Source organism: Lolium perenne, chromosome 7, assembly GCF_019359855.2.
Source record: "Lolium perenne isolate Kyuss_39 chromosome 7, Kyuss_2.0, whole genome shotgun sequence".
Taxonomy (NCBI): Eukaryota; Viridiplantae; Streptophyta; class Magnoliopsida; order Poales; family Poaceae; genus Lolium; species Lolium perenne.
This window is the reverse complement of record NC_067250.2, coordinates 290045087-290072494: the sequence shown is the minus strand read 5'-3', so window position 1 is coordinate 290072494 and position 27408 is coordinate 290045087. Positions and strand designations below refer to the sequence as shown.

The 27408-nt window shown below is 43.7% G+C and overlaps 3 long non-coding RNA genes across 3 annotated transcripts; all 3 read left to right on the top strand.

Annotated features, from left to right (window-relative positions):
* The first annotated feature begins 3468 nt into the window (after positions 1 to 3468).
* LOC127326674 (uncharacterized) lies at positions 3469 to 5660 on the top strand. Its single transcript, XR_007868054.2, has 5 exons — positions 3469 to 3978; positions 4635 to 4704; positions 4809 to 4912; positions 5011 to 5100; positions 5170 to 5660. It is a non-coding gene; the product is annotated as an uncharacterized lncRNA (long non-coding RNA).
* A 6134-nt stretch (positions 5661 to 11794) lies between these two features.
* LOC127326676 (uncharacterized) lies at positions 11795 to 13492 on the top strand. Its single transcript, XR_007868058.2, has 4 exons — positions 11795 to 12354; positions 12434 to 12508; positions 12808 to 12890; positions 13220 to 13492. It is a non-coding gene; the product is annotated as an uncharacterized lncRNA (long non-coding RNA).
* A 3279-nt stretch (positions 13493 to 16771) lies between these two features.
* Positions 16772 to 18479, top strand: LOC127326675 (uncharacterized). The gene is made up of 3 exons (XR_007868057.2): positions 16772 to 16884; positions 16974 to 17103; positions 17654 to 18479. It is a non-coding gene; the product is annotated as an uncharacterized lncRNA (long non-coding RNA).
* Positions 18480 to 27408: the final 8929 nt, after the last annotated feature.

Sequence of the window (27408 nt, the reverse complement as noted above, 5' to 3'; positions counted from 1 at the left end):
TTGGAAAGACTATGCGGATGACAAGTACTGTGCCAAGTGTGGTCACTCTAGGTATCATGAGGTAGATGTAGGCAATGGTCAGAAGAGGCAGACAAAAGTAGCCATAAAGATTCTTCGTTATCTCCCATTCATAAAAAGAATCCAGCGGCTTTACATGTTCGAGGAGACTGCCAAGCAGATGACATGGCATAAGACCGGGATAAGATTGCAGGACGAGAAGAAACGGATACCCATGGTACATCCATCTGATGGTCAATCATGGAAGCACTTCGATGAAAAGCACCCAAATGAGGCAAGTGAGGCTCGGAATGTTAGAATTGCGATAGCAACCGATGGATTCAACCCATATGGTATGTCGATCCGCGCAGACAACTGCTGGCCCGTGTTTGTTATTCCGCTCAATCTCCCTCCCCGGAGTCGTAATGCAAAGGAAGAACATATTCTTGTCGATGATCCTTCCAGGGCCTGAATATCCAGGGAAGAAATTGAGTGTCTTAATGCAACCACTTGTGGATGATTTGCACCACTCGTGGCATCACGGTACATTGACATACGACCGAGCATCAAAGAGAAACTTCATCATGAAAGTTTGGTTCCACTATTCGATGCATGACCTACCCGGGTACGCCCTATTCTCGTGGGCATAGTACAATTGGTAAGTTTCCATGCCAGTGTGCAGGCACGAACTAGAATTCAGGCACCTAAAAGCTGGACACAAATATGTTGCCTTTGACAAACACCGCAAGTTCCTCGATCCAGGGCATCGGTTCAGATCGACAAGAAAAACTTCACGAAAGGCGTAGTTGTGCTTGAACATAAAGAAATACCAAAGTTCAATGGTGCAACTGTTGATGCTTTGAGCTACGTGCTCTCCGACCTAGTAAGGAACCCGGCCACCAATTTGAGGGATATGGTAAAACGCACAACTTGGACTCACATAGCGGGCATACTGAGCTCGAGTATTACAAGGACCTTGAACTTCCCCATAATATCGATATGATGCACACCGAAAAGAATTGTGGGGAGGCATTCCTTAACACCCGCCGCAACATACCAGGCAAGTCAAGGGATAATGTTTCAGCTAGAGTAGATATTGAGGAGATATGTGACAGGGTGGCTCTACACATGCAGCCTCCTGAGGGCAATCGAAAAGGTTGGTTAAAGCCGCATGCCAAGTACTGTCTTGATAGCGCCGACAAGAAGGAGGAATTTACGTGGCTCAAATATGACGTGATGTTCCCTGATGGTTATTGTTCGAATATGAGTAAGGGAGTCAATCTTGCTACAGGAAAAATAAACAGGCTCAAGAGTCACGACTATCATATATGGATTGAGCGGCTGATGCCGGTGATGCTTCGAGGGTATCTCCCGATCATGTCCGCGAGTGCTTGCGGAGGTGAGCTATTTTTTCCGCACGGTCCGTGCTAAGCGAGATATGTACCGAGGTGATTGAGAAGCTGCAGGAGCAAGTGCCCGACATGCTATGCAAGTTAGAGATGATATTCCCCCAGGCTTCTTCACTCCGATGTTACATCTCATCGTGCATCTCGCCAACGAGGCACTCTTGGGGGACCGGTGCGATATCGTTGGCAGTTTTGTATTGAGAGGGAGTTCAAATATATTCGGTACAAATGTGGAAACAAAAATAAGATTGACTCATGAAGAGCTTAGGCAAATCTCCTCCATGATATGGCGTACGCCACGACAATGTACTATGCCAATGATGTGCCCACTAAGCATAACCCGGTCGCTCGGTACAATTCCGACGAGCCCAAGCGTGACCCAAAGCTCTTGCTCTTCAAATATCCCGGTGGCAAGGCCGGTGCCTCAAAAGTGGAGAACATTTCGCCAGAAGAGAAGGATTGCATAATGCTTTACGTGCTTATGAACATGGAGGAAGTGGTCGATTTCATGAGGTAAAATGATGAACCAATTACTTTGCAACCAGTAACTTGGTTTTGGTCTAATACGTATTTTCTCCTTTCAGCCAATTCCATGATGAAATGTGGTCAGGAAGAAATGGTCCCACTCCCACGCAGTGGTACACTCTTCTGAAAGAGGGTGCCCCGCCCTTAAATAAAAGCTTCGTGAACTGGTTCCATGAAAAAGTAATTTCTCAAATGTTCCTCTTACTTTGCAATCTGTGACTTGTCTTATTACACGTAACTAATGCACAGAATAATCTGAACTGAACTTGTAGGGAGCTGATCCCAACGTTGAGATGACATATGAGTTGAGATGCGTTTCCCAGGGTTTTAACCGTAGAGTCCATACGCATGAGAAGTATGATGTAAATGGGTATCGCTTCCATACGGAGTTTCACCAGAAAAACCGGCCTAATGCAAAAACAATAAATATTGGGGTCTACACCCGCGGAGCCGATGATCTTGATTACTATGGAAGGTTACAAAAGGTATACGAGTTGACGTTCAACAACGCAAACATAGAACTCAAGCTCTTTGTGTTCAAATGCCACTGGTTTGACCCACACGGTGGAATGAGAAGCACCCCCTCCATTGGTTTAGTTGAAGTTAGGCCTACCACCACCTACAGCGGATCCGACGTCTATGTTGTGGCTCACCAAACCAAGCAAGTTTATTATTTGTCCTACCCATGTCAGAATGAGGAACTCATGGGCTGGGAAGTCGTGTTCCAGGTATCGCCACATGGTAAGCTACCCATCCCCTCCGAGGACGATTACAACAACATTGACCCAGTAACATATGAGGGAATTTTCTATCAAGAGGAAGAGCAGTTCGGGGCTCTTCAAATAGACATAGGTCTTCAGGATCTCCACAACGATGTACAAATGCGTGGTGAGACCGTGGTGGACCTGAAGGACATAGCTATGCTCACCAAGCGCCATGCGAACAAAGACAACATTGTCGAGATTCAACCGGAACCCAATGCCGACCATGAATACTCATATGATACTGATTTTGATAGTGAGGCTGAGAACCCAATGCCTAGAGATGAGAGTGGTGATGAATGGTGAGGGTCTTTTATGCTTAGTACCTACATTATCATTATGCTTAATACATACATTTGTCATTATGCTTAATACATACATTTGTCATTATGCTTAATACCTACATTTTTCATTATGCTTAGTACCTATCACTACTAGGAAAAGGCTTATAGCCGCACTCCTTACCGCCGGCGAGTACGGTTTCAAGATGCCGGCGGTAAGGCCTTGCAGGGTCGCCTCACCTTACCGCCGGCGAGTTTGAAACGAAGATGCCGGGGGTACCTGCATTATCGCCGGCGAGCTTGAAACGAAGATGCTGGGGGTAACGGGAGGCAGTGTTGGGCCGCGAGGCCACCGTTGGGCCTGGCGTTACCCCCGGCGAGTGCAGCCCATTGGTGCCAGGGGTAACGGGCCTTACCGCTGCCGAGCCCAGCCGTAGACGCCGGGGGTATTTCGCATAAAGAACAACGTGACCAGCCTTAGCTTTTCCCTCTTATCCACTCGCGGGCTCTCCTGTCCACTCGTTTTCTCCTCTCTCTCTGTCTCAAATCACCACCGAGTGCTCTGCCAATCCACCGCCGACGAGCGCAGCGCTGCCACCGCACGAGCGTGACGAGGAGGCTTCCGCTCCTAGCTAGCCTGGGCAGCCGCCATCTATCTATCCCCCACAAAATTTCCCGCCCCAGGCTGCTCGACCTCGGCGGCTTCGACCCCATCGCCGAGGAGCCGCATCCTCCCCGCGCCGCCAATGGACGCGACCCCGCCGCCCTCGCCTGCGCCATCTCCGCCGAGGCCAGCATCTTGCTCGCCTTCATGCGCTGCAGCCTCAGCCTCTGCCGCCGAGCACCCGCTCATCTCCTCCCTCAAGACACTGTGCCGCCGAGATTTGTGGCGAGCTGCCGGCGGCCGGCGAAGGGCCCGTCCATGTCCGTGAGGTGGAGAAGGGCGGCATCCCTGAGCAGAAGAAGTAAGGCGGCATCCAGATTCGGCAGTAGAAGAACCGAAAGAAAGTAAGATTACTGCCCCCCTTGTGAATTTCATCTTGACCTGGATCTCCTCGTCCTTGAAGATCTTGGCCAGGCTGAAGTCAGATTTCTTGTGTGAGAACGATTCCTGGTCAAATGTTTGACACTTTGACATCATTAGTGCCCTTCCCTACGAAGGTCAAATGGACATGACCAATGTCTTACAGTAGTATCTCTCGGGTCTTGGTTGCATCGTAATATGACTAGAGAAATACTAGAGAACTAGCATGATAAAGTACCGGGATCAGAATTCATCTATACCTAATTTGGGAGAGAATCTCCTCTTATGTTTAATGCAGAGCTTTTTGCCTAGTCATATGCTTGGAACGATTAAGGAGCTACTGTCCATTACTGCAGTAAAAATTACCTGCAGTTAGAAAACTATATGAAAATTCAGGACAAGATTTAGTTTATTATCATCGACTGTAAGTGTGGTGTTCTATAATATATTCTGACGTGTGAATTGATGCAAATTGTCAAAAATTCATGATAGATCTGTAACGTTAAGCAAGTTTTAGAGCATCTTCCAAAATATGATGAACTATCAATTCATACAAGAAAAATTGCACGCGTTTCACATAAGCATATTATTGTCCATTGTGTGCAACTGAACCATGTTGCTTTGCCCTTGTGTGCAACAGATGCAGCAGCGCCGGTGGCCGTTGAGGCCGCCGTCTCCGCCCTGCCATCTTCGACCCGGCGCTCGCCAAGGTAATCTCCTTTTCACCCGCTGATCCCTCACTCATGATTCGCTAATATTTTGTCCCGTGATTCCCCACTCCGTCATGGTTGCTTGATTGGTTGGCGACATTCAGGTGACCGAGCTACATGATATGAGGCCGAGTGACAGCGTCTGCACCGTGCGCTGGACGCGCAAGGGCTCCTATCTCGCCATTGCCACCAGCCTTGAGATGTCCAGGTTCACTCTCTCTGTCATCATTGTGCACGTTGGTTCACAATATACAGTTTCCGTTGTTAGATGGTAGTCCAAAATGATGTCTTTGTGTGTATTTGCAGCTGCAAAGAGGTGCTATAATTTGAGATGATGTGCAAAGAGGTTATTCCCTTTAACAACAAAGGACAACTGAAGGAAGCTTTCAATATCAGGTACCTATATAGCAGTGACTAACTAAATGGTTTTGCTGATCGAATAATTCATTTAGTGATACACTCTAGGAATGGTCCATGTGTTGTACACCTGAGCAGCATCCGCGGACGGCTTCTCGGATGGCGTAGGCATGGGCATGTAGCGGGAGCCTCGTGGAGATCAAGATGAGGGTGGGCGAGCGAGGACCATGCCGCCGTTGGGGGTGAGGCAGACATCTCTCTGAATATTTTTGTCGTGCGATGCATGCGGCTCTGTTCTCTGAATATTTTTGTGGTGCGAAGGAGTACTTGGATCAATATTTGGAGTATACTTGAAGTAATCTGGAGCACACTAATCTGTATCTTGTTTCAATATATTTCCATTAATATTTGGAGCAAGAGTACATCAAGAGTATAGTTCCTGTGCAGTGACTGATGATGTACTAGTCCTTGTGTACAACAGATGTGATGTGCTCTTGCTTGCAGTGCTTGCACTACTGAATGAATTGTTGTTCCATGGTCACATGGATAAAATGTATACTGAATTTGTTTTTATTCTATATCTGAAGGTTTTGTGATTTCATGTCAATTTTTTTTTAAATCCTAAAATACATACCGCCGGCGCATAGGGTTGTTTGCCGGCGGTAACTTAATACCCCTGGCGAATTGGAAAGTGCCGGCGGTAATAATACCCCCGGCGAGTTGACTGAGGCGCCGGCGGTAATTTGGGTTACCCCTGGCGGTTTGCAATTCGCCGGCGGTAAGGCATTACCACCGGCGAGGTTATCGCCGGCGAATCCGAAAGTGCCGGCGGTAAGCCTTTTCAGGTCGCCGGCGGTAAGCCTTTTCCTAGTAGTGTATATTTGTCATTATGCTTAGTGTTTACTCATTTTCAACATGCTTATTAATTATTTTCTCTTTTCTTATGCAGGTAATTGCCCAATATGAGCGGACGGAAGGCATCATCGAGCTCCTTGCTTGATCAGATGCATCAGCGGAAGCCAGGGCCGGGTGCTTCCAGACGGAGTGGAAGACCCATTGTTCCCACCCGGCGTTACGAAGACGCAGACGGAGGACGGGGAGGACGAGGGGGAGGACGAGCTGGAGGACGAGCCGGAGGACGAGGGGGAGGACGAGCCGGAGGACGAGGGGAGGACGAGCCGGAGGACGAGGGGGGATGCACAACTCCTTCTAGCCGACATTCCCTCGCCACGGCTCAGTGGCTTCACAGTCTATGGACGAGGAGGAGGACACTAGGGAGGAGGAGGAGGACACTAGGGAGGAGGAGGAGTCTAGGGACGAGGAGGCTTCGACGGAGATGGCTCCGAAGAAGTTGCGGATTCGTGGGGAAGCGCAGGTTCCCGATGAGAGTAAGGAACCTGCTACGGAGGATGAGAAGTGGCTCCTTGTCCCAGGAAAGATAGAGTAAGTAGTAAGGTGATTTCATTTTCGTTATGACACTTAGCATTTTCTAATGTTTGATAATTGTGCAGTATATACGGGGAAGAATGTCCGCGTGCCAGGGAGTCTGATTGGAGCTGCTATTAGGAAGTACTGGCCGGGGATGTACACTCCGGTCCTTGGGGGCGAGTCCAAGCTAGCCTACACTTGGGAAGACTTTGAGATAGCTCCTTACCCTGGCTTTACTTCCGCCGCCGACGCCGTGATCAAGAAGTTTTAGGTACGTAATGCATACTCTTTGGGTTTCGTTCATATGTAGTTGATAACCCCACCGTGATAACTCATGCCTCTCACACTTTCTGTTATGCTTGATTGCAGCGCAATTATAGGGTGGTGACTGAGCATAAGGAGAGGGCGGACGTGATCCTCCGTAACATGTGTCGGAAGTTGACACTACAGCGGTGGTACAACCGAGAGGATCACGTGCATCGGCCACTTCTATGCCGAGCGGGCGTAAGGTACACAAAGCCCGAGATTGTGCGGGGACTCGCCCGGCTATGACGATAGAGGACTTCATGTCGGTAAGTAATTGTCAATGCGATTCTATGTCTTGCGGCTAACTTGCAACTATATTGTTTGTTCTTCAAATGAGTTTTGATTTTGCGAGTTGTACCACATTGGGTGATAATAATAAGAGGGCCGCCTTCATGGAGTTGGTCAAGAATTGGGTCGGCGAAAACCCCGATTTCAAGGCCGTGAGCGATCGGAACAAGGCCAACCGTGGGAATCGGGGAACACACGGTGCGGGGAGCAAGACCGATCGCTATCGGGAGCGTACGGTACATATAAAAATGGAACAAGCCGCATTTTTTTGATTTTCGATGATATGTATAACATTTGTTTTGTGATGCGGGGAAGAAGCTCGGGAGGGAACTTGGTGAGATGGAAGCGTGGACGCACATGAAGCCGGTGACGCCCGTCCGAACGAGCCTCGGCCCGCGCCTGAGATGTACTACGGCAAGGCCAAAGAGAGCAAGGAAAGATACTGCGAGGAGTATGCCAAGCTCCATCCAGAGGTGGAGGACCCTATGACCGAGCCGGTCGACGAGGTGGCGATGATCTTTGGCGGGTCCGGCCGGCCCGCATGGACGTCTGCTGCCTTCTTTGGGGGTTTCAAGCCTCGAAGAACTTCACGCGAGATCAAGGCTACCCTCCCTCCCGTGACTATGCTACCTCCTCGCGGACTACATGCCGTTCTCGGGTAGAGGTAGATGTAAGTCATCCACACTTTCATCCTCTGTTTTGACTCTTGTTCCTGAATGGCTATGTTGATGAGACGCATTATTTCTGAAATTGTAGACTCAGCTCGAGGAGGCCTATGTAGTACCTTACGAGGAGTATCTCGAGAAGATTAAGGAGTATGACCTTGTGAAAGATGCCTATGTCCAGTGGACGAGCAACCAGATGGCGGTAAGTTTCAATCTCTATGGTTGCAAAACATCATAAGTCCCCATGTTTGAATCTGAGCTATCTCTCCCGTTTCTTGCGAGTTTCACTCGGTTCATGATGACCGGAGTGCGAGAGGAACCACTCCCCGCAGCCACCTCATCCGGGGCCGACGCCAGTGTTCCCGTCCAAGGAGGAGTTCTATATCATGTACAAGCGTCAGCGTCAGTTGACCCCGGTAAGTTGCTAACTTGGCTAAGTTGCTAACTTGGTGTGACATGGCTAAGTTGCTAACTCCCTCCAACATGTAGGGATTGGGAGAATCCGGGAACGACGCTCCTGATGGTACGCCGATGCACCCCGGTCATTGTTCTCTGGTGCTTCGCCGAACCTCGGCATGGTTACGCTTCCGGTGGCTCTCGTCGTGGTTCTACCTCCCCGAGCACCGTCGAAATCTGCCGGCCTCACTTCACCCACTCGGAGCTAGATCGTCTGGAGCTAGATCGTCACTCGGGTGGTGCACCACCATAGTTTCTACATTGTACTAGCTACATGACACATGCTATATGTGTAGAATGATCTATGTAAGATGACTATATGTACCGTATTGCTTGTGTGCTATATTTGTACTAAATTTGGGATTTGGTGCCATATTTGTGCTATATCTGTGATGTGAGCTATATGTGTGCAATTCATATATGATCTTTGCTATTTTATATGCAATTGCCGTGCAAATGGAGCAAAATCGGGGAAATAAAAAAAATACGGGCAGCTGTGTACGACGGTGTCACCGTCGGCACAGCCCATAACTATGCCAAATGGCGGGGCTGTGCCGACGGTGACACCGTCGGCACGATCTTGCGGTTCGCGCCATTTTTTCCAGTTTGAAATGCCGTGCGTTCGCGCCGTTTGGGAAAAAACGGGACGGCATGTACACCGTCGGCACGGAGAGGACGGTAACGGCGAGCTGGGTCACGGCGAGCCGGCTGCGCCGACGGTACGGCCGGCCACCGCCAGCCGTCGGCGTACGCGTGTGCCGACGGTGAGCGCGCCGCCCCGACGCGATCTGTCTTGGACGTCTGACGCCAAGCCAGTCACCGTCGGCAGAGACGGTGCCGACAGTGCTTCACCCTGTGCCGACGGTGCGGGGCCGTCGGCGCACCCCGTGTCTCCCGTAGTGTTAAGGGCATCTCCACTCGGCTCCCCATTGGCGGCGTTTTTCCAAAAAATGGCCATTCGGCCCACATATTTAAATAAATTTGTTCCCTCATAAATGGCCTCATATATAAATAAAATAAAATTCATACTTTACATACTTTAACAAGTTTGAAACACATAAAACTAGGCCCCTCCTTTGAGCATCCACAAATAACCTTAACCCTAACCCTAACCCCCAAACGGCTTCCCAAAATGGCCATTTCGGCCCACACATTTAAATAAATTTGTTCCCTCATAAATGGCCTCATGTATAAATAAAATAAAAATCATACTTTACATACTTTAACAAGTTTGAGACACATAAAACTAGGCCCCTCCTTTGAGCATCCACAAATAATCCAATAGATCGTCTTGCATTTGGTGATGAGTAGCTGAGCCTCGGATTTCCTGACGGAGAAGACATCAAACACATTTGTCACCTAGTGATCAACATCCGCAAGAGGACACCGTGTCATGGTTCATTATCAAGCACTAGATGCACTCGCTCACTCTCAACGATCATCTTGTGCAAGAGCACGCATGCAGTCATCACGTGTGCCATCTGATCTTTCAACTAGGTAAGAGCGAGGTATCGAACAATAGCAAATCGAGCTTCGAGTATACCACATTCCCACTCGACATTCTTCCTGCAAGTCTCCTGGCAATGAGCAAACTAAGCTCTTTTTCTCCGAAGTAGGGCCTAAGATTGTCTTCACAAATATTGACCATCTTGATAGATATCATCCGCCAGATAGTGTCCCTTGGTGTACTCGTGGCCATTGATCACATAGTTCACCGTAGGAGAATGACCTTCAACAAGCTTGGCAAACACGTTGGAGAACTACAACATGTTGATGTCATAGTGAGATTCAGCCACACTGTCGTTGCCTACTCGACAATACCCCGAGGAGGGATCCCCACTGAGGGAGAAGAAGAGGAGGCCATTGGGTGGAGAGTCATCGGGACAAGGTACGTGATTTAATCTAGCTTCGAAACACGCTGCGTCGAAGTTGGTGGGGTGCGCGACGTACAGGGACGAACGCGGAGATGCCACCGGACACCTGCTGCGGCCCGCTTAGGGAGACCGTCAAGAACGAGCGCGCGTGCCTCTGCGCCCTCTACGCTGCGCCAGAGATCTTCAAGGCCTTCATTCAACATCAATCTCACCGAGGCGATCCGCCTCTCCAAGCGTTGCGGCATCAGCTACGACATCAGCAGCTGCCCCAGTAATTATTCAACTCGCCCCTCCCGCTACTCTGCACTTCCATCTCTTCTCGTTCTTTTTTTACCTTGCAAACAAAAAAAATTCCTCTAGGCCCTAGCAGATGTGGTTTTGATTCATTCCCCCACATCCGATTTACGAAGATTAGAGGTGTTCATTTAAGCATTCTTACCAATAAAAAGTCCATTTCCTTTGGGTCAAATTTACTGGTAAATCTGTGTATGCAAGAAGAATAAGCATGATGTGATCCAGTAGGCAGTACCCTAGGGAGGTGTGACAGATGGTGGTTGTACCGTGTATTGCGTACTTAATTTTCGCGCCTGCTTCCTTGTTCTGGTTGTTGTATAGAAGTTGTTCTGGATACCTTGTTCTGGTGTTCTTTGGTTGATACTTGTTGTTGGAAATATAAGCAAATTATCATATGAATTAATTCGAACTAATACTTGATAAATCATGACTATATAAAGAACAGATAAAGTAATCATGCAGATCAACAGAGTAGCTGAACATATAGCATATAGACAACATAAACCTATTGCATCTACTCCAAACAGCAGTACTAGAAACTCTAGTAAGATCTAAAACGAGGAGAACAAAAACGTGTACCGTCCAGCGTTGGCGGCATCAGCAGCGGTAATGTTGGAGGCAGCAGCATCCTGGTTGTCGCCCATGTTGAGGTTGCCAAAGAGGTTGTCGATGTCCGGGAAGAAGTCGTCGTTTGGGAAGTCATCGTCTGACGATGTCGTGTTGCCAGTAGTCGCGCGTAAGCGCTCCCCAAAAACCCGATTGCCCCTCACCCGTACAGGTCTACGAGAGGCAGGGTTCCGGAGGCCTACTGTCCCGCCGCTCGGTGCACACCGAACGACGGGATGAGGAAGACGAAGACGGCGACGCAATGAACTGGAAAGAGGCGGTCGCATATGGTGTCTCGTACAGGCTAGGGTTTGCGTCCGCGCTTATATAATGAGGTGCGGGAAAGTTGTGGGACGCAGCCCACGATCCAGAAAAACCGGAACGAAAACGGCTGTGTTAACGTCCGTTAATGACTCGTAATTGATTACACAATTAATTTCTTAAACAGCAAAAAGATAAGCTTGGCTTGATTCCCGCAACCCGCGGCGCGTCGTGGCGTGGCGGGCGGCGGAGGAGCTGGAGTGCGCGAGGGTTCTCTCTCTTCTCACTCACTTACTAGGACTAGAACAGCCCACCTTATATACCACTCTAACTCTCTTCCAACTAGCAATGTGGGACTAAACTTTAGTCCCACCCCTTGCCATTCCCACATGGGCCAAGAGAATTTCAGAATTTGTATTGGGACATGGGCTAAGGCCCAAGGCCAAATTCCAGCACTTGTCTCAACCTTATTTGATCCATGGTTCATAATAACGAAATGATATTTTGGTACTTTCAAATTCTTCCTATAAAGGAAGCTGCGCTACTCGGCCAGCCAGGGGCCTTGCCGGGGCACATTCATCTGGTCCGTTAAATTCGCCAGCTACAGTGTGGTTTCACCCCCGCTTTTCATTACAGCCATTGGATGTTGTCATTTCTTTTTTCACTTGTTGCTCCTCTGGATATGTCTATGCCGAGTGGGACCAGGCGCGCGTGGGGCCGACGAATGGAGACAGCGCAGGTGCCCGCTTATGTCGTCTTTCTTCGTCTTCTTTTTACTGTGTGGGGCGACTGCGGGTGAAACCCTGGATCGGAGAAAATATCCCAAACCACTCCCCCAATCAGTGGCGTCCTCTCGTCCCCAATCCGCCGCCCTCCTCTCCTCACCCAATCTCCACCTCGTGTCCCCTCTCCTCTTCTTCTTCCCCAATCCAATGGCGGCAGAGGTGGGCGGACTTGGCGAGCGGTAGGAGCGGAAGCAACTTGTGGCGCATCTGGAGGAACTCCGGGAGCTCTGATGGCGGCGGCGGTCGGACTGGACTGTGGCGGCAGCGAGCAGACGGGAACGGCTGGTCGTCTCGTGGACGGCGGCGGTGGACTGCCGATGGCTGCAGCGGGTAAGTTTTTTCATTTTGTCCTTGCAACCGGGCTCCTCTTTCTAATTCCTCTTCCTCCCTAACTTTATTTTGCGGCTAGGCTTATTCGTCCAGCAGATTCAGCCACAGGGAAAGCAATCCCCATTGGTACTCGTGAACTCCATGGCTACCATAGGTATCGTCCCCTTTTCTTTCTCTTTATTTCTAGATGTTTAGATGGATTCGTCTTGATCTGAGATGTTACCTTGTGGTATTGTTCTTCCCTTTTTATCCCAGGACGTGATTCTATCCTCCCCTTCTTTTTCTCTTTATTTCTAGATTTTTAGCGTTTTGCTAAGATGAGTTGGCAGCACTTTAATGGACCTGGCCGGTGATTTACGATGTTAGATTGCCTCATATGTTTCAACTTTGCTAATGTTTTTTCTTTACTTGACGTCTTGAATGCTTTACACATGTTGAGGTTTTACTTTGAAGGTTTGCGTTTGGGTGGCCCAAGATTTCTACGATGTTGATAACGACCAACATCGGTGCAGGAGGATTTAGTGCTTATCTCTCATGTAGGTGAATCTTCCTCTATTTTATTATTTTGTTATGAATGCTAATATAATAACCATCCCTTGATTTTTCATCTTGAGTGTGAATATGCATTTCCTAATAGCTTCTATATTTATGTTGCTTGAATAAGGATTGCATTAGTTGAATAAGATTTTAAGTAAATATTGTATAGGGTACTTATTTTCCATTGTTTAACTCTCTTATCCTTTCAAGAACTAATAATGTTACCATACTGACCGTTGTTTTCTATATATGGCGTGTGATTAATTAATTTCTCAATTTTGTGAGTTGCGAATGTCCTTAGAATTGATTTGGTGTTTTCTTTTTGTAGGATAATTGTTCACTCCAGTTATGAAGTTTCCATATTTAGAGGGCTGACTCATGGTGCTAGATGCCACTTTTGTTTATATCATTTGCCTCATCGTCATTTCTGTAAGTATGTCCTCAACAATCTCTATTGTCAAATGCTCTTAGAGGATCTATGTACTTATTACTGGGTTTCAGTCACGAGTCTAATAAAAAAACATAAGAGTAGTGTAGTCAATCTATTCTTGCTGCATATTTGTTTGTTGCTTATATGGTTTCTATTCATAAAAGTAGTGTAGTCAAGCCTTTCTGAAGTTTGGTTAGAGCTGCTACATAATATAGTGAGAGCATTCATGTCCACAGTGAAGCCAGTGATACTTTGTGACTTGGGTGGTTTCTATTCATAAGAGTAGTGTACTCAAGCCTTTCTGAAGTTTGGTTAGAGCTGCTACATAATATAGTGAGAGCATTCATGTCCACAGTGAAGCCAGTGATACTCTGTGACTTGGGTGTGAAGCTAAGCTAGCTTGTTTAAAATCCTTCTGACAAGCCTAATGCACTCTGTTCCTAGCTCAGATCTGGTGGAGATGCTTAGCTATGATATCATGTTTGTGTTTAGGTCATATATATAGCCTGAATCCATGCTTTGTGTTAGGTCATATGTAGCCTGAATGCATGCCTTTTTCCTCTTAAAATATCTTACTGAACTGAATCCAGGAACACTTCCTTATTTAGTAGGAATTCCTTCCCTTCGCCACATCTTGTAATTTGTAACTGATGTCTGTTCCATATAATTTGGTGTTCAGGTTAAAATTGGTAGCTGCTTATATTGATAGGGACAGTTCGACACAGCTTGAATGCTATTGTCTGGCATGGTAGCTTTAGTCCTGTTTTCCCCTTCTGCTATTGTTTATCATTAGAGCTGAAAATTGTTTCTCAACCAGAGGAAATACAATTGCGTGGTTCTCTTACATTTTTTAAGGCTTTTATTTTCATGTAGAGATGTTTTATACCATGGATCTCTGGCCCTAATCATTTGTGTGATGTATTCTCCCTATCTCAGTTTTCTCCCTATCTCTGGCCCTAATCATTTGTATGCCCATTCTCCCTATCTCAGTTTTCTCTCTATCTTCTACTGTACGTTTAACTGCTTATTAATCACAACACTCTTACCGACCAAGCATTTATGCGACTTGGTGAAAGAACAACCTCGATTAATTGGACCATAAATAGTAGTTTGCGACCATTAAGTATCTTTATCTTTTCTTCTATTGGATGAATTCCTTCCATGTTTTGTTTTTTTGCGCAGCAAGAAATTTGGTAATTTTCTTAGGGTCTTATACTCCTATAAATACATAAAATTGTTAGATTCCCCTGTGTGAAATTGAGCACCAGCGCGGACTCGAGGGATGGGGGCGACAGATAGTTTTCACATTACACAGTTTGACAGATAGTTACACCAGTACTTGTGTATACCAGTGTGTTAACAAACTCTATGATATATATACAAATTTATCTAATAGTCCAGGACCTACTAAAGTTGAACCAAGCAGTATCTCAGGCTTCAAATAAAAATATTGTTCATGTTTTGTTTTCCTAGACAGACTAACGACTGAAGCAGCTCATACTAAGAAGCTCTCTGGTATAGTTCTCTCAAAGAACTTCTGACTCACTGTTTTGGTTCAACGGGATTACTTTTTAGATAATATAGGAAATTGTCATTTCACACTCTTTGGTTTCTGAATGGTACTCCCTCCGTCCCAAAATACAAATGGTTTTCTCTTTCTATATAGGTATCTCATGCGAGATTGGGGCTTTTTGTCTTCGGTGTCTAACTTAAACTGCACAATCTTCCACTGAAACCTTCTGGACAATGCACACTATATTCCGTGAATATGTGTTTGCCTTTACTTTCACGGTTGAATCTGTGTTGTCCACAACGATTTTGCCGACTTGTCGAATATTTGGCTAGCTTGGATTGTTGAAAATCCTTATAGATAACCATGTGGGTCATAGCAGAATAATTTGCATCATAATTAAATATATGCTGCCACTGCCAATGATAAATTAAACCTATGTTTTGAATTGCATGATATGCTTGTAGCACGAGGTTTTCATGTTTTCAGTTTTTTGCATTGTATCCTTGCTTTATAAAAATGAAGTTTTTTCTTAGCTTATTTGGAAAATATGTATACATTGATTCTTAAAAGCTTAAGTGAAGAAATGTCCTAACCAAATATGTAACTTCAGGTTTGAATTCCTAATTTGGTGCAAATAACTAAAATGAATGGATATTATTCTTAATGGGTCCAGCCTCCTCGCCTATCCCAAATCTTCTGCCCAGCGGCTCGCCTCGTCTGCGCCAGCATCCACGACCCTAGCCGCCGACCATGAGCTTGTATGGATATAACTGGTTAGAAATTCTTCATCTTTGAGGTCCTACTGGTTTTCGCCAATGCCACGTTGCAGAATCATTGTCTGGTTCCAATGTCCATTTTGTTGGTGAGGCTGGTCAGTTCAGATGTTGCCAGGATACATAAATGGCCTGAAACAATTTGAAATGAGAGGTTTGTGATTGAGCACACACGTTTTGAGTTACCTCAATGTTGTTGCAATTTTCTGCCATGTTATGATATGCTGATTTTAGTATAGTACTGAAATGTTAATATGCTATCTGTAAGGTGCCTAAAATAATATTGCCATGATTGAGCACACACGTTTTGAACTACAGATGGTTATTCTGAACTTGTGTTTATGTTGCTCGCTATTGTAAAGACTATTGATATAAGAGAAAAGGCAAGTTCTGTCTTTTTGTGCAAAAAGTTGAGCACTTCTTTTATTTTGTCTCGCTTCTCTTAGAAAAAATACAAAAATTCAGAAATTTTGCAGTCTTGATTTCAAGATTTGAAGTGAACGTACTAGCTGTCTTGAAGTGATTCATATAATTGGAACCTTTTTTTAGGGGCATATAATTGGAACCTGAATTGTGTAAAAACTGAATTTTATTTTAAAAAATACTTATCTTAGCAGTCCCCTTTGTTTGTATTAAGATTTTGATTCATATAGTCGTAACATATAAACAGTTTTGCAGTTTTGAGGTGAATTAGCTGTCGATATGCTTTTTGTGAGAACTATGTCCATGTGCTCAAGATGATAGGATATGAATCTGCCCTATAATTTAAGGTTATATGTTTTAAATTCTTTTGGGAGAAGATGCTGCAGCAATCATACAATTCAGGTTTGGAAAGATTAGGAATGAAAATAGAAGGGACCATACACATACAAGATCATTCAAAGCTGTGCCGAATGAAATCGTAATCGGGAAGGCATTGAACTGAAATCATGTTCTTGTTTAGTTATGCCATAGATTTGTTTGGTCTGATTGCAGATGATGCCCTTTAACTTCGTACTACCTATTTAGAAGTGTTCACGGGAGTTTCTTCCCTGCACGCTATAAGATTAAAAAATAATCAATTGATTTACTTGTTTCTTGCTGTCATTTTAGTTGAGGTGATGCTTAAATAATCTGGGTTTTTTTTACGATGGATAGTTGTTTATCTGCAAATCTAATAGTTTGATAGGCCTCTGCGCATTATGATGATAGGTTGCCTCAAATGATTCAAATTTACATCAAATGAGGCATACAGGAGGCCGTTGGATGGGCATTAGGTTTCCTTGTGTTGGGAGGAGGTGCAGTGATTTTGCCGCAGTTTTTTCTACCTAAAATACTTCTTCAGCACCGTTATTTCATTGTGTTAATGTCTTTGCTTTTTGTACAGGTAGTGTCGATCCCGCTTCTGGGGAATTGATTTGGGTACCTTTTGAAGTTTGGTTCTCATATATTGGTCCTGAAAGATATTTTTGTGCAAGTGGCCAATTGATGTTACGCTTATTTGAAAGCCAAGCCTGGTATGTCTCAGGCTCTTCTTTTCTATTCTGAATTTCTTCAGAAAAATATATTACTCTCTGGGCTTGATGATTTGGGTAACAAGTATTAAATCTAAATTTTAGTGTGTTCTCGAGTAGGCGAGTAGCTGCTTGTCCGTTATTTACTTCTTATTTTAGTTTATAGTTTTTTATGCTTCATTTTCCTTGATGATGTGCAAGAAGTTTAATTTATGCCATAAGTTGTATATGAGTCCCTGCACATCCAATCTCATTAAGAAAAGAATATTTACACTCTACTATGTATGCATGAACCACTATTACAGAGCTCTTATTGTCAAACAGGTCCAGCAGTGTACACCAAGTGCACACCACTTGGCATGCCAGCTAATTTGTTGCTTTTAGGATGTAACATGTGGTGTAGTTGGCTTAATACAGATACAAATAATATGTTCTTTTTTACTCATGAACATCAAGTACTCAGCTTTTCAGTGTGCCTGCAACCCAGTTTGGCAACAACAAGAGCACATGGTATTTGCTCTGTCAATATATCACAATTTAATTATGTTTATAGGTGTGCCTGCACTGCAATAATCAGAGCTGGAATCAGTGAGTGGGGCTTTCAACATGATTACGGGGTTGCATCTAGCTCCACAAGCCACCTTTATCACATCCTTTTAAGACCTGAATGCGATGTAGTACTACATTACAAGGGTCATTCAGGTAGGTGGTGTCAGTTCTTGATTGTGTATGACTGATTATGCCAAGGTATTTAATCTACCGTTTTTTCACTCGATAGAGGTTTCCTAGGATACTCAATCTCTGCATGTGTTATACGCGTCGGCCAACTTTGTGTTCGCCGATGACCAGTACCTCCGCGGCATTAGATAATTTTTCCAGCGTATAGATTTTAGTAGACAAAACGAATGTTGTTATGAAAGATTTTTCAGACCAGAAAACACATAAGAGCCTGCGAGAGCAAGGGGAACCAGTATGCATCTTGTTTGGAATGCATTTGGCCAGCTGCCATGGATGTGGTATGGTGGCATTACAAAAATTTCTATTTTCTTCATGTTGGGTAGTGTGCTGTATAACACCTCAGCTTTCTTGTTTCTTCATGTTGTGTAGTTCTACAAAGGAAAATGATAAATTAGTGTACTTGTTTCTTTCTGTCATTTAATTGAGGAGATGCTTAAATTATCTGGCACTGTTTGAAATACTACAGAAATAGATGCATGTATATTTACCTTTGCAGCACTTGTATTTATGATACACACATGTTGTATTTTCCATAGATAAAGCACCTTTATTTGTCTACTTCACCGTTTGATTTACACTCATTCACAACACAGTACACCATGTGATTTTCGGTGAGTTTCACACTCACATCCATAGTTGATTCTGTTCCTGTAGAAAATTCATAGTAGCAGTCTTTGTGAGGATTATAATTTATCTGATGTGCTATGCTTTGTTATGTTAATGGATTTGACAAAGATAATGATGACCCAAGCATGTTTTATTTCATAGTTGTGGAACTCTAAGCAAGGCGCAGTTCCCCTCCAAGTTACCCTCCAAGTGTACAGCGTGTGATTCGCCATGTTGAGGAATCCTGCATTTACTTGCATATAATCCTCCATTTTTTTGTAAAATTAGAGCTTAAATCAGCTAGCCAGTGGCAGCTAAATGCCCAGGTAGGTTGAGATATTGATGGAGCTGATAATCTCTATTACTTTATGAATTAATGATTGCTGGTATCACTAGGATAGTAGTTAATGAATCTTGAAATCATGTCTCGCCATGCATAATTTTGCTGATTGGTATAACCATGTTACCTACGATATTGGTTCTTGTTTTGAGTACAAGAAAATAAAGATTGGGGGCATTGAAAGTATCCTTATTTGTAGTTAAACTAGATGACCACTTCTGATGTTGTTTTGCAATCATGATATGTTCTGAATTTCTATTGGAAGGGTGGTGATGATGTCGCTCTGTGGACAACTTTGGCGAGAAGATGAAGCGGCCGATTACCTGAAATTGTTTTACCGTGTAGCTTACTACTAATCTAAGACATCTCTATTGCTTGGTTCATTGTAATCTGGTATCTTTGTTGCAAGAGAGCTTTATGATGACATTATTGTCACTTTACTTCCAATATAGTATTATTGCTGCTTAAAATTTACATTATTTATGGTTATTTCCTTGCCATTCATGTAAACAATGTACCTTCAAAATAGTTACTATGATCAGTAGTAGATATCGCTGATTCACTCCAGCTTTGTACATACTCTGGTCGACACTTCATATGAATCGAATAGAATGGTCTATGGAAACAAATGTTTCCTTAGAACTAAGGTCATATAACACAATGGATAAGACCTGCAGGTACTAGCCCTCGATTTTTCCACTGGCACGTGCTTACCTACAGAAATATGGGGGCTTAAGTTGTTCTGCTGAACTGCGGTACAATTAATTGTATTGTTCTTTGTTTGTATTTGTTTGTTGCCTCGCTCGGGTTAATTGGAATTGTTGCATAAGGGGTTGGAAGAGGAAGAGCGAGGATGTAGGAGGAGTGGAACTGAGGCGTCGAATTGGGGGGATGGTGTAGGGAGAAGTTTATACTAAAATCAGCTAAACTTATGGTTTAAATTTTGATTTGATTTTGCCATTTGCGCGATAGCGCAACGGGTCATCTAGTAAATTAAAAGCCGTGTGCATCTACTAATGCAGAGGCTGGGATGGTTTGCTCCCATTTCGAAAAAAAACTAGGATTACTATCACCATCAAATGGTACTAGCAAAGAACAAAAGCAATTCTAGATGTGGTGGCAATTGGGGAAAAGTAGAGAGGGTGGGGTGGAGGCATAGAGAATCCCAGTTGCCTTCAACTTCCCCGGTTTGTTTTTTGATAAACTTAGTTTAATCTAGCAGTTTAAGGGTCTTAGTATGTCTGATCATGCTAGTTTAATATCCCATGGCGGACTTTGTTAGATGAATGATTTGTCCTAGCTTAGTCTTTGGTTTATTATTATGGAAATTTGTACTTTTGTGATGATGTTTGCATATCGTCGGAGGTATCTAGTTTGACCGCACAAAATAGATCCATGGAAATTAGCTAGCTGCCTGGAATTTTCCTCACGTCTTCTTGGGTGTGCTTGTTTCCACTTCATTGTGAAGAGCATGGCATTCCCAGTTCTAACCTTGCAAATCACAGTACTCCACATGGTGTACTTATCCAACTGTCCTTTTATTTATTTATTTGCTTTGCCATTTTCTTTAGATAATTTCAATAAATATCTTTCTGCAATTTGCTAATTGCCTTGCATTTTTAATGTACATGCAACTCTCCTAGGTCTTCTCCTCCAGGTAATAGAGGCTTCTTCTGCTTTCTAAATAGTAGCAAGCTCGAGTAAAATATCCATTTGCTTTGCTATGTTGTTGTCTGAATTGTGCTATTTTGCTACGCGGAAATTCTTGCCTGGTTAAATAATAATACTTCCTATCGAATTTTACGCAAGTTGTGTTGCTCGGTTATCCGATGGTACTAGATTTTCATAGAAAGACAGCAATCTGTTTGTGTCTGATGAGCATAGTACTTGGACATGTACAGTACTAGAGAAGTATTAGGACTAATTCAGAGATAACTCACTATTCATCCCCCACTTGTTCTAAATATTTTTTGAAAATTCGCAACATGATCCGTTATTTGACTACCACAAAGAGTGAATCACACCCAAATTGGTCAGTCGCTTAGCACTCAAACATACACTAGACATGCCTCAGTTTTCCTTCTCGCAGACATGTAGTACACATGGTTCCACGGTTTGATGTGTACAACAGTGTAGCACTTCCCTTTGCAAATAGATAATTGTGTGTATATCAAATTGTTTAGTTTAGGTTGTTCTGCAAACGCATGAATGATACGGAGTATTAGAGCAAGATTAGTAATAGAGTCGGCAGCAGTCTATAGGGCTATGCCTTATCACCTAGAGCCATCATATAGCCTAATAATACAATAGGTTAGCTATTGCGTTGGACTACATTACGCCTAAACGTCATAGATGGGGGAGAAGTTTCCATCACCCTCTAAAGGGTTACATCCTTATGGCGTACGATCATGTATAAAGCCGGATATTGTTCCCGGAGTGTGGTTGTCCCCAACCACTTATCCTCCCAGAATCAAATTTCCGACCCATCCCTAATGGAAAAAGACCCGTACGGTAAGAAGTGCTTCTTAGTAGCCATAATGCCAGCCCAAAAGTGTGAGTCTCTGGGTTTCCAAAAAACCTGAGAAAATGCCTTTGAGCCTGCATACTTCCTCCTCAACAAGTTTTTCCAAAGCCCATCCTCGGTTAAGAATCTAGCCAACCATTTACCTAGTAAGGCCTTGTTCTTAATCTCTAGATCGTGGATACCAAGTCCACCTTGATCTTTAGGACGGAAGACCATACTCCACTTTGTCAACCAATATTTTTTCTTCTCACTATCTCCTTGCCAGAAAAATCTTGATCGGAGATAATCCAATCTATGAAGAATTCCTTTCGACAATTGGAAGAATGATATCATATATAGTACCATATTTGTGAGTACTGAATTTATGAGCACCAATCTTCCACCAAGAGATAGTAATTTTCCTTTCCAACTGCTCAGACTTTTCTGCAACCTTTCCTCGTCCATTTTCCATTCGGCTAAAGTAAGTCTCTGATGATGAATCGGAATACCTAGGTAGCTAATTGGAAAAGAGCCTAAACCGCATCCGAATAATTTGGCATATTCGTCGGCTTCGTCTTGGGCATCACCGAAACAAAACAATTCGCTCTTATGAAAATTAATCTTTAGACCAGATAACTGCTCGAAAGCTGAGAGGATTAATTTCAGATTTCTTGCCTTATCGAGGTCGTGATCCATAAATAGAATTGTATCATTGGCATAGTGCAAAATAGACAATCCCTCATCAACCAGATGGGGCACCACTCCTTCAATCTGGCCATCTACCTTGGCACGCTGAATTAAAATGGCAAGCATATCCACCATGATGTTAAATAACATTGGAGACGGTGGATCTCCTTGCCTCAACCCTTTCTTTGTTTGGAAGTATTTGCCTACATCGTCATTGACTTTGATGGCAACACTTCCACCAGAAATAAAGTTGTTAATTAAAGCGCGCCATTCAGGAGAAAAGCCTTTCATCCGAAGTGTTTGTTGTAGGAAAGACCATTTGACTTTATCATAATCTTTTCCAAAGTCGATTTTGAGGATAACCGCATTCAACTTTTTGCGGTGCATCTCATGTATCATCTCATGCAAAGTCACAACACCATCAAGGATGTATGGACCTTGTATAAACGCAGTTTGAGTTGGACGCACTACTTAATCAGCCACTGAATTAAGTCTAATAGTAGCAACCTTGGTAATTTTTTTAAAGCAAACATTAAGGAGACAGATTGGTCTGAACTGCTGAATAAGATCCGCGTCGTTAACTTTAGGGAGAAGAATGATTTCCCCAAAGTTAATCCGGAATAATTCAAGTTTCCCAGCGTGAAGCTCTTGAAACAACTCTACCAGATCATTTTTAATAGTATCCCAGAATGTTTAATAGAACTCAGCTGGGAAACCATCAGGTCCCGGTGCCTTGTTATGCTCCATTTGGAAAACCTCTTTCATAATCTCCTCCTCCGTATATGGGCGGTGAGGACGGCATTCTCATGAGGATACACTTGTGGGATATCATCTATCCTGGATTCATCCAGAGATTTATGTGACTCCACACGATTGCTTTTTTAAATGTAGAATTATCAATTTTAAGTTTTTTTTGAATTGTTGCATGGTCTACATACTTATGAGTGTTAATACAGGCGATTTCCTAGTTTTGATCATGATTTTCAGTTCAAGAAGCTAGCTTAAAACACGACTCAAGTTTAATCTTCATATAGGGATCAACCTTTGTTTGTACCACATCCATGCTTGGACGTTTGATATCCCACAAGTATAGGGGATCGTTTGTAGCCTTTTCGATAAGTAAGAGTATCAAACCCAACGAGGAGCTAAAGGTAGGATAAACCGGAAATTCAATTCGGCTCCCGGGTGCATATGCTCCCTCTATCAAACAATTATATTTTGAAATATCGAAAAATTTTGACAAAAAATTATACATGTACATCTCCACAATATACGTACGTTTGTCAAGTTTCGCGAGGAACCAATATGTTTTGTGGTCTGTGTAAAAAAGAGAAAATTTATCTCCTGAAAAGCCTTATTTTCAGCATTGAATTTTGTCTTTTTACACACGTCACACGACAAGTCGGATTTTTATGAAATGACTTTGTGAGCGTGTAGCACATGAAGATGTACGTTCGAATTTTTCGTTTCAATTTTTTGAAATTTCAAAATGTATGTAACATGCATTTCAAAATAAAGGGAGCATATGCTCCCATGTGCCAAAACACCAACCATTGATACAACTCTACACGCACTAAACGTTTGCAATATCTAGGAAATAAAACTATAGCAGTGGCACGGGTTTGAAAGGTGACTTTGCAGGAAAATAAATACAAGGAAATAAATGTTAGTGCTGCAGCGGTAACATAAACTAAGTAACCAGTAACATGAGTGTGGAACAGTGGTGATAATAGTGGTGGCTTTGCTCAAGACAAAATAGTGACGGTCTCGGATTCACTGTCCTCGAAGGAGCTTTCTATGTGGGAGAGGCTAAATATACATGCACTCCGGTACTTGGGATTGCAAGCACTATATGATTGGCTTGCTAGCAAACATCCGTAACTACTAACAAGCATTAAGGTTTCCCCAACCATAGCCTTAAGCTCTAGGTCCCCTTTACTCCCATACGTGCAACTAATCGGTTCGCGTTCTCAGATTTTTGTCGCTCCGGAAGAACTCCCCCCGCTTCATTACAAATACTACCAACCCTAGGTGTTTGATCCATGCGCGCACAAATATAATGGACACCAAGGACAATAACATATCAGATCACAACTCTAATGAATCAAAGAAAATCACCATCCAATCTAAGAACAAATAAACTATGAAACATGATATAGATCATAGGATAGAATATAGCATCGAACACCATGTTTACATAGGGCGGTACAGAGGTTTATGAGAGGATGGACCCCTGAGTACAAGGAGGAGTTGGCGATGGAGATGGAGGTGGGAGATGGCGGAGAGGGCAGCGTGGAGTGCAGCCCCTCAACTCCCTCCGTCATGGCTTCTTCGGAGCCCTCCCCCATGGAGATCATCTCCACGGGGGAGGCAGCAGGAACCCCCCGAACTAGGGTTTGAGACGGTGGCGGTGATATGTCTCAAACGTATCTATAATTTCTTATGTTCCATGCTAGTTTTATGACAATACTCACATGTTTTATATACACTTTATATCATTTATATGCATTTTCCGGAACTAACCTACTAACAAGATACCGAAGTGCCAGTTCCTGTTTTCTGCTGTTTTTGGTTCCAGAAAGGCTGTTCGGGCAATATTCTCGGAATTCGACGAAACAAAAGCCAAATATCTTATTTTACCGAGACGGACCAGAACTCCGAAGGGGAGCCGGAGAGGAGGCCCAGGGCCTCCACACCATAGGCTGGCGCGGCCTAGAGGGAGGGGCGCGCCGCCCTATGGGGTGGGCCCCCCAGGCACCCCCTCGCGCTGCCTCTTTGCCTATAAAATCCTTCGCGACCTAAAACCCCGATACGAATCGACGGAACTCCAGAAAGACTCCAGGGGCGCCGCCGCCATCGCGAAACTCCGTTTCGGGGGACAAACGTCTCTGTTCCGGCATGCCGCCGGGACGGGGAATTGCCCCCGGAGTCATCTCCATCGACACCACCGCCATCTTCATCGCCATTGCTGTCTCCTATGATGAGGATGGAGTAGTTCTCCCCCGAGGCTGAGGGCTCTACCGGTAGCTATGTGGTTCATCTCTATCTCCCATGTGATCTTTATGTGATCATGAGCTTTGTATCACTATTAATCTATGTGCTACTCTAGTGATGTTATTAAAGTAGTTTATTCCTCCTCCATGATGTAAAGTTGACAGTGTGTGCATCATGTAGTACTTGGCGTAGGTTATGATTGTAATCTCTTGTAGATTATGAAGTTAACTATTACTATGATAGTATTGATGTGATCTATTCCCCCTTTCATAGCTATTGTTGATAGTGTGTATGCTATGTTAGTACTCGGTCTAAATTGCAACGGTCTATTATGCACTCTAGAGGTTACTTTAATATGAACTCCGGATGTTGTGGAGCTTATTTACTCCGGCTTGAGGTGTGCTTTTATAGCCCTACACAATAAATGGTGTTTGTTATCCAACAAGAGAGTGTGAGAAAGTAGCACAAGTGAAGAGAAGTTATTTATTTATGTGATCATTGTTGAGAGTGTCCACTAGTGAAAGTATGATCCCTAGGCCTTGTTTCCAAATATCGAATCACCATTTATTTACTGTTCTACTGCATGTTTACTTGCTGCCATATTTACTTCAGATTGTTATTACCACTCATATTCATCCATATCATTTGCATTTTACTATCTCTTCGCCGAACTAGTGCACCTATACATCTGACAAGTGTATTGGGTGTGTTGGGGACACACGAGACTTCTTGTATCTTAATTGCAGGGTTGCTTGAGAGGGATATCTTTAACCTCTACCTCCCTGAGTTTGATAAACCTTGGGTGATTCACTTAAGGGAAACTTGCTGCTGTTCTACAAACCTCTGCTCTTGGAGGCCCAACACTGTCTATAGGAATAGAAGCGTGCGTAGACATCAGCGGCGTCGGGACTTTTCGTGGAATTCTTTCTTGATATCTGATAGTTTCTCCACGAGGGCAATGTATAGGCAAAAGGGCGATGTCAGCGGAGGCCGGGGTGGCCAGTACACGGGCCAGGCACGGCTAGGGGTGGGGCCGCGCCTGCCCTGTGTACTGCCACGTGGCAGCTCCCCTGCATGTCTCCTTCTGGCTCAGGCTTTCCCTCGAAATTATAAGGTCCTGGGTTTTTGTCCCGTGCAATTCCGAGAATATTTCCTGTACAACTTTTCTGAAACACAAAAACAGCAGAAAACAAGAACTAGCACTGTGACACTATGTCAATAGGTTAGTTCCGGAAAATGATAAAAAGTGTATCGAAATGCACATAAAACATAAGGGAATTGGTAGAAAACAAGCATGGAGCATCAAAAATTATAGATACGTTTGTAACGTATCAACATCCCCAAGCTTAACTCCTGCTCGTTCTCGAGTAGGTAAGTGATAACAAACAAATAAATTTTGAGGTGACATGCTGTCACACTACTTTGATCAATCAATTTGCAAAAGCAAAATAGCTGGGATCATAATCATTCTAACATAGACATGGTAGATATAATCTAGTAGTAAAACTTAATAACCATGCTATAATCATGAAGAGTAATCAAACAAAAGATAATGTATAAAGTGCATAGAAAGCAAAGTGATTGTAAAGAGCATAGGATAGATGCATGATAAAGTGGTACTTAACTTGTCCCATAAGTGGTAGCAAAACATAAATGCTAGGACACCTTTAAAAGTTTAAGAGAGTGACTAGAAACAAGAAGTTTGAGAACAAGTGATACCACAATTATGAATCAATCAATAAAAATCTTGGGATCATGCACATAAAACTAAGAATGACAACTATGCTCTCATAAGTGGTGCATAAACAAGAAGGTGGAGACTCAACATTAAAGTAAAAGATATCTCTTTGAGAGGCAAATGAGATCACTCATGTGCTAGAGCTTTTTATTAAAACAATGGAGGCAAAAATTGCTTTTGAGAGGTGGTTGTTCATGTCAACGAGTAGTAAAAAGAGCTATTATCATCTTCCATACTAAGCAAGTTTGAGAGCGGTTCCGAAATATTTGGGCGAAGCCTCTTTTCATTTATACTACTTATAAAATAATGACACTCCTCCCAACCTTTGCTTACACATACCATGGCTAACCGAATCCTCGGGTGCCTACCAAGCAATCACAAACCATGGGGTACTGCCATTTTCTTATAATTTTCCTGTTTTCTTCCCCTATTGGAAGTTGTGGTCAAACCAGCTCTTCTTATTTTTATATCATTTTTTATGTGACAAGAAAGATGAAGCTCGCGAGTCTTTGAGTTACTTAAATAATATGGAAGACGACAACCAAAATTTAATTTACTTCCTCATGAGCTAAAAAAAATGTCACAAAACAAGGAGCAGTTTGAATGTTTTTAAAGGTAGCACATGAGAAAACTAGTATGGAATGGCAAATAAATACCACATATAGGTAGATATGGTGGAAACTTTGGCATATTTGTTTTTTG